This window comes from Tamandua tetradactyla, chromosome 1 (genome assembly GCF_023851605.1).
Source record: "Tamandua tetradactyla isolate mTamTet1 chromosome 1, mTamTet1.pri, whole genome shotgun sequence".
Classification (NCBI taxonomy): domain Eukaryota; kingdom Metazoa; phylum Chordata; class Mammalia; order Pilosa; family Myrmecophagidae; genus Tamandua; species Tamandua tetradactyla.
The window spans coordinates 39,198,120-39,214,540 of record NC_135327.1 but is presented as its reverse complement, the minus strand read 5'-3'; the positions used below and the strand labels follow the sequence as shown (position 1 = coordinate 39,214,540).

At 44.8% G+C, this 16,421-nt stretch overlaps 1 long non-coding RNA gene across 1 annotated transcript; it reads right to left on the bottom strand.

Annotated features, from left to right (window-relative positions):
• Window positions 1-282: 282 nt before the first annotated feature.
• On the bottom strand, window positions 283-1,864 carry LOC143684134 (uncharacterized). Its single transcript, XR_013175860.1, has 3 exons — window positions 1,740-1,864; window positions 928-1,020; window positions 283-808 (listed from the first exon to the last, which is right to left on the bottom strand). It is a non-coding gene; the product is annotated as an uncharacterized LOC143684134 (long non-coding RNA).
• Window positions 1,865-16,421: the final 14,557 nt, after the last annotated feature.

The following is a 16,421-nucleotide window of genomic DNA, read 5'->3' as shown; positions in this document are numbered from 1 at the left end:
CGTTTAGGAAGTAACTGCTTCCAAATCGTGGGTGCTTTCTCCCACCTGCGCTAAGCCCCTCATCCCCCATGGTCCCCAGTCGCACTGCCATTCCCCTGATTATGTGATCAGAGTCCCACGTTTCTAAATTTGCTTGAAAGGCCTAACTGATAGGGTTGGACAACTAAAACCTTAGCATCTAGAATGCTGACCCAGGTGCATGGGGAGAGTGCCCTGGAATGAGACAAACATCATGGCTCACAATGTAGCCCCCATCCTACCCCTTCAACTCCTCCCCTTCTCAAAAGCCGCCTGGAAAAGCCAGCTTCCACAAAGCCACACAGCTGAGTTTTCCTCGCATTTGCCTTGTGCGTGTGAAGAAAGCCAGGCGGATGTGACTGCTGTCTTTTCGGCAAGCCCTGCGGCTGCTGCAGGGGACGCAGGCCTCCGGAGCCCGCCTAGGACCGGCAGACCCCACGGGGCCAGCTTTGGATGTTACAGACGCAGCCGCGTGTGCGCCCAGCGGGCATCGCTCTGCGCGCCGACCTCCCGGGACGCCGCTGCAAACCTTCAGATCCCCACGCAGACTCGCCGGCTTCCCTCTGCCCGCAAACTTCTCCTCATTAAGCCAGCCCGTCTAATTACGGGCGTTCCAGCAAATATTTCTCCAGATGCTTCTGAGGCTGCCTGTGGTCGCTGGTGAAGGCTGGCGAGGCTCTGATCAGTGACGCTGGCCCCACCGGCGCCGGCGCGCGCCCCCACCCCCCTCGCCAGGCCGCACACATCTCCCAGAGCTGCGCCATCCGCCCTCGCTCATTTCCTCTGATGCCTGCGGAAAGCACAGAGCGTAATTACTAAAGTTAAGAAAACATCCCTGTAATTAGCCAGGCAACTCTAAGCACAAGAAATGGAAATTAGTCACAGTGTCATAAATTAGTTTGTGCATACATTACATTCAAGGATTGCCCTCGGGGCCCGATGTTTGCAGACTTTGGCGAGCAACCCCGTCTATCTCAGTAAAGCGTTCCTCCTGGGTTGAGTCTGTCTCGGGAAAGGAGGGAGTTTTACTTGAATTACAGATCTTTAAAATTCTTTTGTAGAAAGCAGGTGGGGTTAAAAAAAAAAAAAAAGGAGACAAGTAAATGGTGATTTTCCTATTGGTTTTATTTTTCCTTTGTGGGACATCCATTAACTTAGGGTCTTCCAAGGAGTCTCCAGCCAACGGGCTCACCAACTGCGTTCTTCCATCCCTTGGAAGCAGCAGTCACAAACTCTTTCAATAATCTTGGTTTTGAACTATTTTCACAGTCACTTCTCTTGCTAGCAAAAGCCAGGAAATTGGACTCAGGCACACAACATAGCATTTGCATCAAAATAATACAGGCTGCGACTGCACGTCCCAATCACATCACTCAGAAGGAAGGAATAGAATACAAATTAAAGGAAGAATGTAAATTTTTTGCCATTAAGCTTCAATGACCATTTGAAATGGTGCAAGGCACAAAGGTTCTTGATGAGCGTCATCTAGTTTGATTATTCATACTTGTGTTTCTGCTTGAATTAAAGCAGGAGTGCCAGAGCCTGTTAAGGGAAAATATTTGAATTGATAGTGAACTATCACCTTGCTGTGCATCCATTTACTTTTCAAATGAATACCAGATAAGTTAGTGCATTTTATAATCGGCCTGTTTTCCAGTGAGTGCTGTCATTACATACCAATTTCTTTTAGAAGTGCTTGCTAAGAAACATTAACTACTTACAAATAAGGAGCTGACAGTCAGGGCTGCGGTCTTTAGCTCACTGGCTCATTTCTGCGAGGATATTTGAGAGCTCTGTCATCCACCTTCGCCTACTCTCTCTTGGCTTCAGCCTTTTCCCTCCTTGCCAAGTGTCCGGAGACTACCAGGGCTGCTACGGCACATACCACACGATGGGCTGGCTTACCTAACAGGACTTTATTGTCTCGTGGTTTGGGAGGCTACGAGTACAGCATCGTGACCTCGACAAGGGGTTGATAGCGTCTGGGGGTGGCTGGCTGTGGTGCCTGAGGTCCTCTGGCTTGCACCATTGCCACTGTCACGGGGCTTCCCCTTCTGGCTTCTGCTTCTCCTGTTCAGTCGTCTGTCTAGATTTCTTCTCTTTCTAAGGACTCCAGGCATATGGATTAAGGCCCACCCTGATTCAATTTGGCCTCGTCTAAACAGGATCTTCAAAGTGTCTAGGCACAGATGAGTCCACACCTTACCTAATAAGAACATTTTCAAAAATATTATTTAAGAATGGGTTCACACTCAAGGAATGCGAATTAAGATTCGAATGTGTCTTTTATGGGGGACAGGAGTCAATCCCCAACACCAAGGGAGTGCTTAAGTGTAGGCTGGGCTTTTGCCACATACCATCTTTCCAGAACCAAAGGAATCCAGCTCTAGTCACAGCCCACACGGGCTCACCATGGAGTTCAGACATCATTGCAGGCAGATGGCCTGAGTGCCCCTACCCGCTGCTCAGAACCACTGAGGTTGAAGTCAGCATGGATTCTGACCCAGACTTCTGATCTGAAGCTGAAAGGGAATACCAGCTGTGCAGCATTCATTTCTGTGCACAGGCTCCAACATCAGTTCGTAGATTGGTTCCACAAAGAGAGAAGAAATAGAAAACTAGATTCTGAGGACTGAATGTGTATTGTTTGGGGTCTCCTTAAAAAATACATCCTCGAATTTTGGGCAAAGGCAAATAAGCATGGACAAGGTACTGGAACCTTGCTACACCTTAAGAGGTCCTGTCAAAGAAAAAAAATTCATTCTTAACCAGGCAAAAAGGAAAAAATATTATCATTATTAATTTAAACATTATCATTATTAATTACCAAGGACCTGCATTTGGTAACACACAATAAAGCCTCTTTGGGATACTTTCCTGCTGAATATTACTGGCTATGGTTGTATGGCAATTATTTTTTAATCAAAACTGTTTCAAGACTATTCACGGGGAAAATATAGGGGGTAGAGAAGTGAGTAAAGCAGTGCTCACAAATACTGAGTGATTGTTTTAGTTTGCTAGGCTGCTCAAAGCAGATACCATAAAATGGATTGGCTTTAACAATAGGAAAGTATTAGCTTATGAGCTTAAAGTGAGGCAGGAGAATGTCCAGGCTTCATCAAGGCACTGCTTTCTTCCTGAAGGCTGGTTGCCAGCAATCCTGGACTCCTCTGTTGGTGGCATCTGCTGATCTCTCCTTCTCTTCTGGGTTTTATTGCCTCCAGTGTCTTGCTTCCATAGCTTTCTCTCTCTGTATTCATCCCACTTATAAAGGATTCAAGTTAGAAGACTAAGACCCACCCTGGGCCACATCTTAACTGAAGTAATCTCATCAAAAGGTTCTACTTACAATAGGTTTACACCCACAGAAATGGATTAGCTTTAAGAACATGGTTTTCTGGGTTACGTACAGTTTCAAACCACCACAAGCGGTCTTGCTCCCAAATGATTTTTTTTGGCAGACTTTTGTTTGTTCATTGACAGAACATGAAGCACGTAAGTTACCCCAAGCAATGAGTAAAGCATGTAAAATTGTGAAGCACTTCACACATCCTCAGTCAAGGCAAAGAAAAAGGGAATGCCTGGTAAAGTACCTTCCCAAGTGGTGAGCTCTAACTCCAAAGGAGAGAAAAAGATCTTCATCAAATTGGGATCCAAATGTTACTTTTATTTTTAAAATAAAGTAGAATGTGGCAATGCCTAAGTTGTTAATCTTATAACTGAATTAAAAAAAAATGAAAATATAGGGAAAGTTGAACATGAAAGGAGCTATTGTGTGTATGCCATGAGCACCCATGTTAAAGAAAGTGATAGAACCCTTATGAAGGTATAGGTTATTCTGACGTGTGTGCGTACAATGACGGTGTCTCTTAACTAATTTTTACTCCTTTTAAGAAATATGTAGACACTTGTGTATCTAGGAAGGCTGAATATCCAAAACCATTCTTTTAAATCTGCTCTTAAACATATATATTCACTTGTGTTTAGGTCTGAAAATCTTGATGACTTATTTATAGATTTACAATTTATAAACACCATATATAGTTCAAGTCTCCAAATAAATAATTATTATACAAAGGGATATAGCTATACCCCCTTTTCTACTGCTTCAAAAACTGGGTGAGTGTTCTGAGTTGTGATATATAAGCACACACAAGGTATGACTAAAGTAGATCGCCAAGGGCCACAAATTCTTCCCCACCTGTAATGGTTAATTTCATGTGTCACTTGGCTATATTATGGGTTTTTTTGGTCAGGCTCTGGCCTGCTTGTTTCTATGAGGGTATTTCATGAAATTTGCATCTATAATTAGTTGATTGCATCTGTGATCAATAAGCATGGGGAGTCTCCTCATCCAATCAATTGGAGGTCTTAAAAGCCAAAACTGTAGATTTCAGAAGTCAGAAGAATTTCTGCTTCATCTTCAGCAGTAGCTTTTGCTGGGATTGCCAGCCAGCCAGCTTCCTCTGGGGAATTCACACTAAGGACTTCCACATCAACTTGATCAGTTTCCAGCCTGAGACCTGCTCTACAGGGCTCAGCCTTGCTAGCTCCCATGGTTTCATGAGCCAATTCCTTATATATCCTGTTGGTTCTGTTTCTCTGGAGAACCCTGACTAACATACCTCTCTACACCCATATTCTTGATAGCATCCTCCAGCTCTTACTCTGTGCTTGGCTGTGTGATTCATTCTGGTCAATGGACATCAGCAATATGACAGTAGAGACTTGGAAAGCATTTAGTACTTGCCCTCTTGCTGTGCTTGGAGACCACCATGTGTGCAAGCCTGAGCTAGCCTCCTGGAGGACGAGAGGCATATAGAGAAGAACTGAGCACCATCCAACCATCACACTTGCAAGTGAGCCCATCTTCCATTGCCCAGTACCCAGTGATCCCACAGACATATGCGGGAATCCAGCAAGCATCAGGCAAGCTGACCCAGACCAGAAGAACCACCCAGCCGACCCCAGAATCATGAGCTACGTATAACGCTCAGGGTATTGTGCTTGCAGAGTATTGGATATGGGCCCATTTCCATAAAAACTCTCTTTTGTTATTGAACCATCGAAATAATTGTTTATATTCTTGGACCATCAAACTTGTAGGAAGCACACTGTTATAGATGACCCTGAATTTTGGTGGCATACTTATGTCCCTCTTGGTGTTTCTAATTGTTCAACAAGGACACCAGACCAGCTGATGACACTGGCCCTTAACCATATAGGCAAGTGGATTTGAAATGACACTTTTCGATATTTTGAAGGCTGAATGAGTGTGTGTGTTTGTGCATCAGATTTTATCAGAGCTCTGTCCATGTTTCTAAAATTCCTTTGTCATTTTTCTGCAAACCAGCTCCCTGTGTGCAGCTACTGCCAACCACCAGCACCTGCACCTCTTTGTCAGAGGATAGCACTTGAGCTGCTGGAGCCACTTTCCTTAACAGCAGGGAGAACTAGGAGTGCCTGGGAATTTGCTTCCCTGAGTTAATCACTGATGAGCACAGGAGAATCTAATATTACAGTCTCCACTCCTTGTGCAGAACAACTCTGGAGTATAACTCTGACTCCAGAGCTCCCTGAAGGGTTGAGTCAGCATTATTTTTCATGGGACTTTGCTTGGAACCATGTCCTTGCCCAGGACCTTCTTCCCTTCCTGGTCCCACTTCACCTCCCTAGTGAGTTTTCTTGTAATCACATCTTAATGAATCATGAACACCTTGTTTCAGGGTCTGCTCCTTAGTAAACCAATCTAACTTAGCTGCTTTCTCCCCCAAGCTAAAATTCTCTCCTGTCCCTGGCCCAGAAACTTCATTAATGCTAAGGTTACCCTAAATGTTCTATTTGCTTGGACAAGATGTTCTGATGTCAATGGCTGTCCTACCTGCAAATGCCCGATCCAGACATTTCACCAGCCAACACTAAGGACTCCTTAACTCATGTCTGATGTGAGAGTATTGATGACTTTTTTCCTTGCATTCATCCCCTCTTCTGTAGGCAGAGTCGTTTCTTTGGGGGAAACTATTCCTCACCCACCCAATCATGGGGTTTTAATAGATTTTGCAAGTTCTAGTCCACCCCTCCCCGATCCATGGTTGATTGGTCTATCAGATGGGCATGTTATCCAAATCTGACCAATTGGAATCCCTCTATAGAATTTTTCAAACTGGAACTGAGGAAGGACAGGTGGTTAGTCCAGGGACACCTTGGCAGCTATATTCCCTTCCAGTCTGACATTCAGAGAGAAGGGAATTAGAGAAAAGAACCCAATAGAAGGCAGATTTTCCTATGGATCAATAAAGAATGTATCACAAGGTATCTCTGAGGCCTTCTCCCATTACCTGAGACAATGAAGTATCTTCTACTCCAAGTCAGCTTCAGGTGTTTTTCTGTCACTTGCAGCCAAAAGATGTCTGGCAGGAATCTGGATTCCTGGCTTCCTATGATCCACAATCCTGTGTGAAATCCCTCCATCCTTTTCAGTCACATTTTGGGCTTGGCATTTCCGCTTGGGGATTCTTGAAGTCTGTTCTTTGTCCACTTGCCAGGAATGGCCCTGAAAAGAATGGGAACACAAAATTTACTGCACAGTGGAGAATAGCTTCAGTCTCCTTCTTAGCCGCAACTCTTTCTTCATTAGACTTTAGTCCCCTCTGCTTTAGTCTCTTCATCTACTGGCAACCAGCCTTGATCCTCTTGAGGTTGTCTCAAGGTGAAGCAGTGGGGAAAGCTAAATAATTCATGAGCCAGAATAAAAACCATAGCAACTCTGTTTGATGTAGAGAGAAATTGGACAACAATGAAATCTAAACTTTTCCTTCATATGAGCGTGAGCACTTTTCACAAAGTTGGAAGGGTCAAAACTCTTTCCGTGTAACACAATGGTTCTCAAACCTGGCTTGCTTAGAACACATCTGTGATGATTCTAAAATCTACAGACTCCTGGGTCCCTCTCCAAACCACATAGATTACAATTTTTGAGAGGGGGTTAAAAATGAGAACTCTCAGGTAATCAGATATTACAATAATGGCTTTCCTTATCCATATCAAATAAAGGAGAATGTGTTTTCTGTTCTTTCTGCTCTTCCAGGCCGTCAGGATTAGACTGTAATATATGGAGGAGGAACAGTCTGCTAGAATAGAGCATGGGCACCCACATGAACTAATGTTCAAGTGAGTTCAGAACTTTCTATAGCTGTTGGCTAAGGGTTATAGAATATTTATTAAACATTTAATATGTTCCAGATATGATTCTAGGTCCTTGGAACAGAGAAATACGTCTTCGTGTTTGAGCTCAATGCCCGTTGTGAATTTAAGTTCACAATGAGAAATCCTTTGACACAAAAGATGCAGGTTATTCTAATAGGGTTTCCCACATCTCTTACTTTTGCCCCAGCCATACTCGGGCAAATCCATCCATTAGACTTGCAAGCTGAAATACTATTAACTAAAGCTAGAGGGGGGTGTTTAATGAACAGAAAACAACATTGGCATGCTGGCTGTCCACCACAGGGAGAAATCTTCTCATAATGCCCCACAGTCATGGGGTTCAGAAGTTAGTCTCTCTCAGGTCAGTCATGGTATCAAGAGAAACTGAGAAGAAGCCAACAATGTCCCAGAGGATGGGTTCATTTTTGGGTACACCCTTTGCCTTGCAGCCAGCTCCCAAGTCTCTCCTGATTTGGGCTGTCCCTCGAATTTTTGATTGGTGGGCATAGCAGGCCTGATGGTGCCCACCCACATTCTCTCACCTAACCACTTCAGTACCTACTGGCTTCATTACCGGCACCTGTCAGCACCAGCATTTCTACACCTCTTGTTTTAGTCTCCTAGGGCTGCCATAACAAAACACCACAAACTGATTGATGTAAAACCGCAGAAAGTTATTATCTCACACTTCTAGGGGCTAGAACTCCAAAATCAGGATGATGCTCCCTCTGAAACTTTTAGGGAAAAATCCTCCCTTGCCTCTTCCTGGCTGCTGGTGTTTGCCAGCATTCCTTGGCATTCCTTGGCTTGCAGGAATCAGCAATTTCTGCTTCAGTCATCACATGGCACTTTCCTCTGTCCGTCTGTTCCCGTGTCCAATTTTCCCCTTTTTATAAGGATACCAATCCATATATTCCAGCTTTACTGTGATGAAAGTCTGTCCTAAAGGGAAAGGGGGATGGACAGAGAACATACAACCTCTGTCCAAACATCTTCCATCTCCTGCAGTCTTCAAAATACCCGTGTGAAGGACCCAGGACCACAATTCTACTCATGGCTCCACACTAGAGAATCAGAGATCAAGGGGCACATAACACAGTGTAAGGGGCAAACTCCTCAACTGGGCATTCTACGGGCAGATATCTCACTGGAAAGACATCTCACTGGAAATGAGCTGCCATGACAGGAGGACGAATGCCATGGGGATGCAACGTGTCTAGAAATAACATAATTTTTACCCCTGAGCTGTACTCATCACCCCCCTCTCAACCTCTCAAATCCAATCCACAGTGAAAGCCATTGCAGAGGCTTTCAAACATGAACCAACATCAGGTTCTCCTGGAGGCTTTTTAGAAGGCAGACTGCTGGGCTCCACCCCACAGATTCTGATTCAAGAGGTGGACTGATATTTTTAGCAGGTTCCCAGGAGATGCTGCTGCTGCTTCTGCTGCCTAACCATGGGGAGTAGAGTCAATAGATGGCTTCTAGCTCCCAGAGACTTCCAGGTCTTCCTCAGCTGCAGAGAGCCACCATTCCTGAGGTAACACCCTTCCTGGGACAGCCCACATCTGTTGACTGAGCAAGACAGGAGTCTAAATACTCAGCCACTTCTGCCCAATTCTAGGCAACTCTGATGGGCAGTGTACACTCCAGGGCTTCCTACAAGAGCAAGCAAGGTTTTCTGGGGCCATATCACAGTTCCGCTTCTTTCTACCCAATCCTTCTTTCTCCCTCTTGCTTTCACAACTTTTGATCACTGATAAAAATCTTTTGCCCTAAACCTTTGGATCCAGGGGCTCAACCAACATCATTAACAATCTGTCTTTCTCCATATTTCTTGGCTCTGCCTCCCTCCATATTGACTCCTGGTGGTGGAAAATATGAGAACCACTGATCTATTAGTTCTAACTCAAACTATTTCTAGAATTGGGCCTCTCTGTTTCCTTCTCCTGCCATGACTAGTTCAGACTTCCATCCTCAACTGTCCTTTCCAACTCTCATCTCCTCCTACCACTGCAATTCATTTTACAGTCCCTGCCAGATTAAGTATCTTAACACATACCAATGTTCTGCTTTAAAATATCCAAGTGCCTAGCACTCAAAATGCCTGGATTTTTAGCCTTCCTTGGTATAATGGAAGGAGTTCACGCTTTAAAATCAGAGAGACATCGATTCAAATGCTCCAGTACCTGCCCTAAGCCATCCCGTGGTCTAGGGTGAGTTGTCTCATCTTTTTGTACTGAATTTGCTCATCAATAAAGTGACAACAATAATATCTAACTTGTAAAGTTGTTTGAGGATAAAATGAGATAAGTTGTGTAAAAAGCCTTGGCCCATAGAATCCCCAACAGTGTTGGTTCTGTCTTCTCTTTTCGTCTTCATTGCCAACTATTCTACCTGGGTGGGAGGAGCCTTAAGCTCCCCTTTCCCCAAATGTGCCCTCTGTCCTACCACCTCTGGTACTTTTCTCTTACCTCTCCTTCCATGTGGATGTTGTCTCAATCAACTTTTTTTTTGTTTTTATTTTTAGTAACTGTTTTAGTTTGCTAGCTGCCAGAATGCAATACACCAGAAACGGAATGACTTTTAAAAAGAGAAATTTAATAAGTTTCTAGTTTACAGTTCTAAGGCTGAGAAAATGTCCCAGTTAAAGCAAGTCTATAGAAATATGCAATCAAAGGCATCCAGGGAAAGATACCTTCATTCAAGAAGTATAATGAAGTTCAGGGTTTCTCTCTCAAGTGAGAAGGCACATGGCAAACACAGTCAGGGTTTCTCTCTTGGCTGGAAGGGCACATCGCGAACACGGCGTCATCTGCTAGCTTTCTCTCCTGGCTTCCTGTTTCATGATGCTTCCTGGGAGGCATTGTCCTTCTTTGTCTCCAAAGCGCTGGCTAGTGGACTGTACTTCGTGGTGCTGCAGCATCCTCTGCTCTCTCTGAATCTCCTTCATCCTCCAAAATGTTTCCTCTTTTATAGGACTCCAGAAACTTATCATGACCCACCCAAATGGGTGGAGACATGTCGTCACCTAATCCAGTTTAACAACCACTCTTGATTAAATCACATCTCCAAGGAGTTGGTCTGATTACAGTTTCAAATATACAGTATTGAATAGGGATTACTCTACCTTTATGAAGTGGGATTTTGATTAAAACATGGCTTTTCTAGGGTACATACATCCTTTCAAACCAGCACAGTAACACAAATCCATTTTTGGGGGATCAGGTAATCATTGAATTGGTATCATAAAGACACAGAGTACAAATGAGCCTGTTGGTCCCATCTGGAGTTGGGGCAGGGTGCTCAGTAGCAGGAGGCAACTCCTGGCTTGGGTACTCACCTGTGAAAGTGTTCACCACAGTGTCCACAGAAACACACCCTGGTTTCCACCTAAGGAATCCCTTCTACCCTCCCAAGCCCCATTGAAATGCCACCTCCTCCTTGAAGCAACTCCTTGTCCTTAACCAAAGGTGTCCTCTCCTTCCATCGCATACTATTTAGACTTCTGTGACAGCCCCTGCCACATCTCGCCTAGTGATTTGTGCCCATGCATCTACCTATATGAACTCTGCCATTTGTTAACTCTAGTATCTTGGGCAAGTCATCTCCTCTCCCTCAGCCTCAGTTTCCCCATCTCTGAAGTGGGAATAGTAATAATGCCTACCTCAGAAGTTTGCTGTGAGAATCAATTGAACTAAAATAGGTAGAGTGAACTAACATAGGTAAAGTGCTTCAAATAGCATTTCGTACATGAATGCTCAATAATTGTTAGATAGAAATAATAACTCCAATAGTTTTCCTACCTAACCTCTGAGCCCCAACAATCAGGGCCTACATTTATTATCTCTCTATCTCTTGGTGCCTAATACTACACAACAAGCCCTCAGAAAAGCAAACAATTCAACAAGCACTTAAAGGTGACCAGTACTGATTGCCATGGCTTTCCAATAATGATAAGGGCCAGAGGGCATGGGACGTTCTTAACCAAAGGTTAAGAGGCAGGTCCCCACCTCTCCCTGGATCTCTTTTGGTGGGGAGCCGAGTTTCCCTCCCAACTAGATCTTTATCCCAAGTCACCGTATTCTGTTCCATGGAATGTTCTTTGTATCAGTGTTTCACACCAGTATCTTTTCGTTGGCTCAGAATGTTTTTTAAAGGACCCCAAGCTGCCCATCTGGCATTTCTCACACAGAAGAACTAACTTTCAGCACACATCCAGAGATGAGTTTTTAAAATGCCACCGCTCTCCCTTTTCCCCTTTAATTGGGCATATTTTAGCTTGGACCAAGACGCCTCTTCTCGCAGGTCATCCGCTTCTCCAGGACTCGTGCAGTAGTGTCTTTATCAGCCTGAGAATGCTTTTCCTCCTCTACCATTTAAAGACAAAGCCCTGGAACTTATCCACACAAACTTGTGCTGATGTGGGCAAATCGAAATAAGAACCTACAGTTCTTCCTGCCACTGCATCTTGCTTTCAGGGTTCATTCCACTTGCTGGTGTAGGAAAAAAGTGTTCAGACAGAAAGTATTTTAAAGTAGTCAAAAAGTTTATAGCAATGTAGAACCTACCATGTGACTTATTCTAAAGTGCCTGAGCGGGCAAAGCAGCAAATGGAGCTGCCTTTTCAAAAATGGTGAAAATCGAGCCTTTCCCCTGTTAGCCTCTAATTACCAGTGGGGTCTTGGGTGGCCAAGAGGTGAGCCTTTATCAGGCTGCTCTGCAAACCAGGCATCGTAGTTGGTGAAGGTAAATGCTTCTCAAGGTGGAAGGTGTTTGTTATAATTAAGTTGAAATCCCGGTTTTAAAAAAGAGATACTCCCTAAACAAGTAGTTCTTATTCTCTTGCATTTTCAGGGAAGGCACAGCAAGCAATGTCTGCATTTAAACCTGGTTTTAAACTTGGACCTGGCCCACCCACATATCCCACACGTCCCCTATTTGCTTGTATATGAGTGATTTGGAACATTTTCAGGAAGCTAGTTTTGAAAAAGACACCAGGCATTTCTTGGCCAGTTCCTCTATGTCTGCTGATTGAAATAGGGAGGAAAGAGCTCTTACTAGAATGTAGAACTTCTGGCCAGTGGAGAATGAACTTGAAAATGTATCCATGGGCATTGGGAGAGCGTTTACATTATTAAATGACTAGATCTGAAAACCCTCACTCAATTAGTTCATCCTCTTCAAATCCTGATTATCTTTTTAATTTGCAAAGGCAGATTCTTTTTTTTTTTTTTTAAGTCAGCTAAGAGTGCCAGCTGCCCAGGGCTATGCTGTGAACACTGGGAAAAGTGTTTAATTACATTAAATTGGGTTTAAGTTTCACTTTTGAAACAAGAAAAAAAAATACAACTGAGTGTGGGGTGTGAGTTCTAACCTGGGTTCAAGAAAGGTTAATAAGAAAGCTGCAAAATCTCCATACCAGTCAGAAGTTTTATAAAGAGCTCTTGTCCTCTCTCAGCCCACCCCATTCTTTCTTGCTTAATCTTTGTGGGTGGGGAGAATGGAAGAGAAATGGGGGTGACGTTAAAATTAATCCATTTTTCTCTCTAGGACTCTATGTACAAATTGAATGTAGCTGTTTTACAGACGACTTTTTTGTTTTTTCTTGCTTTTTCACTGCCATCTTTCAACAACTAAATTTCTTCTGCTACTGAGTTTTAGAATTATAATCTGGGAGGGGAGTTAAGCCAATGCATTAGGCAGGCGCTATACTTTTCTCCACCCTGTGACCCCGATGTTGGATTAACAAGGACATATGGCTGAATCCTACGGGTAAAGTCTTTGGGGTCAGCCTGGGAGGCTGAACTGGCACCTCTCGCTGGTGGTCCCCATTGTTCGGCCTCAGACCCGGGGAGATTATCAAACCCTGACTCCAGGGCAATTGTGTCTCTGACCTTCTGTGCCTGCCCATGGAGCATGGTGGGCTGGTGGAAGAGAAGTCAAAACCCTCACAGGGAGAAGAGCTTGCCACTTCCATAGGTCCCCAAAGCCATCTGCCTGAACTCTGGGTGGCCAGCAGCCCTCGGCACAGAGGCAGACTGGCCTGGCCTTGGGAAGCCTCTCCAGGTGGCTGCAAGCCTTGGGTCACCTGTTTATTTTCTGAACCAAGAACCCCCACCACAAACCCCCCAAGTGGACAGGCTTGATTTTACTCTGGCTGGGGGAACCAAATCGACCAATTCAACCTGCCAGGGGAGCATGGGAGAGGGAGTCTCATCTTTATTCATTCTCTTGGTTGCTTATTTCAGCTACATGGGATATTGTGAAAGGGATGCTGAGGTCTGGGCAAATCACACTCTTTATCTCACCTGGCTTCCTTGAGAGAAAACACTCCTTATGTTTATAAGAGGCTTCAGGGTTCACAAGACACATTCACATCTGTGAGCATGAATTTGCTAAAGCGGGCAACAATATGACCGTTTTCCCAATTCTACAGATGAGAAAATGGAGGTTCAAGGAGGCCAAATGGCTTGTCCAACATCCCTCAGCTTATAAGTGATAGAACTAGGTCTGGTCCTCAGATCTCCTGGTCTAGAGCTCCTCCTGCTCCTACTAGCTCCCTCCTACCACCACTCTCAACTCATACACATATTTGCAAAATAAACAAAGGAAAAAGGAGCTTGCATCCTACCAAGTCTTGAAGGGGCTTGAACAGCCAACCCAAGTAAGGCTGGCACCATCTAGCAGGACACAACCCCTCAATGCCCCTCTGAGTTTCTGCTCCCTTACATAGCACAAGATGGCTTCTCCCCAAGGACCCCCACTGGGAGACCCTCCAGCCTACTCTCTGGTATTGAGCAACCAACAGACAGTGAGCAAGTGGGTGATGATAGAAGAGGCAAATGAGGCCCACGCCCTGCAGCAGCCGACCTGCCCGCCCTCTTTCTTTTCTTTCTTTCTCCGCTGGCCCTCTTTCTTTTCTTTCTTTCTCCGCCGGCCCGCCGCGTGGCGCTCACGCCCTGCAGCAGCCGACCTGCCCGCCCTCCTCTCCCCTCTTCCCCCTCCTGTTCCGGCGGCTCTCCAACCACCACCGTGCCTTCTTCCGCCTTCACCGGCTCCTCCGCCACCAGCCTCGACAGCCTTGCCACCCTCACCTTTCCTCCTCCAGAACAGCTACTAGGGGAGTGGAGACAATACAGAGCAGCTCCCGGAGCCACAACGGAGATCAAAGGGACGGAGTACCCCATTCTGGAACGGCTGACTGTCTGGGAGAACCAGCTCCGGTGAGAACACCGAGGGTCGCGGGTTTTCCTGGGCGGGACGGCAAGCAGCTGGAGTCCCTCCCTTCCTCCTTCCCAGGCCAGCTGGCAGAATTGGGCAAGTGGTCCCCTTGGGCCACGGCAGCTGGCACCCCCACCAAGTGAGGCTCCCTGCACCAACTGAGAGAGTTGGGTAGAAAATCCCCAGACTGCGGAGAACGGTGACCAGGGGGTCCCTTCCAAACACGTGACTCCCCGGTCCGGCTGGGAACAGTGCACTCTCCCGGGCTGCACAGCTGGCGCCCGTCCACCACGCTTGGCACCCCGGGCTGACTAGGAAATTCGGTCGGGCGCTCTCCCATGCCGCGGCGGCCGGCGACCCTCCCCGTGTTCGGACCCCCAGGCCAGCTGGCACTCTTCCAAGACGCTTTGGCTGCCAAACTTCCCCTACGGCGAGAGTTTTCCAGAGTTAAAGGACCCACAACAACTTTTACTGGTGGAGCCTGTAGACAAACGTGTGCCACGAGCGCCACCTACTGGGCAGGATAAGAAAAACAGAACCCAGAGATTTCATAGAAAAATTTTTCAACCTGTGGGGTCCAACACCCAGGGAAATCTGACTAAATGCCCAGACGCCAGCAGAAGATAACAGATCACGCTCAGAAAATTGAAAATATGGCCCAGTCAAGGGAACAAACCAATAGTTCAGATCAGATACAGGAGCTGAAACAACTAATGCTGAATATACGAACAGAAATGGAAAACCTCTTCGAAAATGAAATCGATAAATTGAGGGGGGACATGAAGAAGACATGGGCTGAACATAAAGAAGAAATAGAAAAACTGAAAAAACAAATCACAGAGCTTATGGAAGTGAAGGATAATGTAGAAAAGATGGAAAAAACAATGGATACCTACAATGACAGATTTAAAGAGACAGAAGATAGAATTAGTGATTTGGAGGATGGAACATCTGAATTCCAAATTCCGGAATCTGAATTCCAGAAAAGAATGGAAAAATTCGAACAGGGTATCAGGGAACCCAAGGACAATATGAACCGCACAAATATACGTGTTGTGGGTGTCCCAGAAGGAGAAGAGAAGGGAAAAGGAGGAGAAAAACTAATGGAAGAAATTATCACTGAAAATTTCCCAACTCTTATGAAAGACCTAAAATTACAGATCCAAGAAGTGCAGCGCACCCCAAAGAGATTAGACCCAAATAGGCGTTCCCCAAGACACTTATTAGTTAGAATGTCAGAGGTCAAAGAGAAAGAGAGGATCTTGAAAGCAGCAAGAGAAAACCAATCCATCACATACAAGGGAAACCCAATTAGACTATGTGTAGATTTCTCAGCAGAAACCATGGAAGCTAGAAGACAGTGGGATGATATATTTAAATTACTAAAAGAGAAAAACTGCCAACCAAGACTCCTATATCCAGCAAAATTGTCCTTCAAAAATGAGGGAGAAATTAAAACATTCTCAGACAAAAAGTCACTGAGAGAATTTGTGACCAAGAGACCAGCTCTGCAAGAAATACTAAAGGGAGCACTAGAGTCAGATACAAAAAGACAGAAGAGAGAGACATGGAAAAGAGTGTAGAAAGAAGGAAAGTCAGATATGATATGTATAATATAAAAGGCAAAATGGTAGTGGAAAATATTATTCAAACAGTAATAACTCTAAATGTTAATGGACTGAATTCCCCAATCAAAAGACATAGACTGGCAGAATGGATTAAAAAACAGGATCCTTCTATATGCTGTCTACAGGAAACACATCTTAGACCCAAAGATAAACATAGGTTGAAACTGAAAGGTTGGGAAAAGATATTTCATGCAAATAACAACCAGAAAAGAACAGGAGTAGCTATACTAATATCCAACAAATTAGACTTCAAATGTAAAATAGTTAAAAGAGACAAAGAAGGACACTATCTACTAATAAAAGGAACAATTAAACAAGAAGACATAACAATCATAAATATTTATG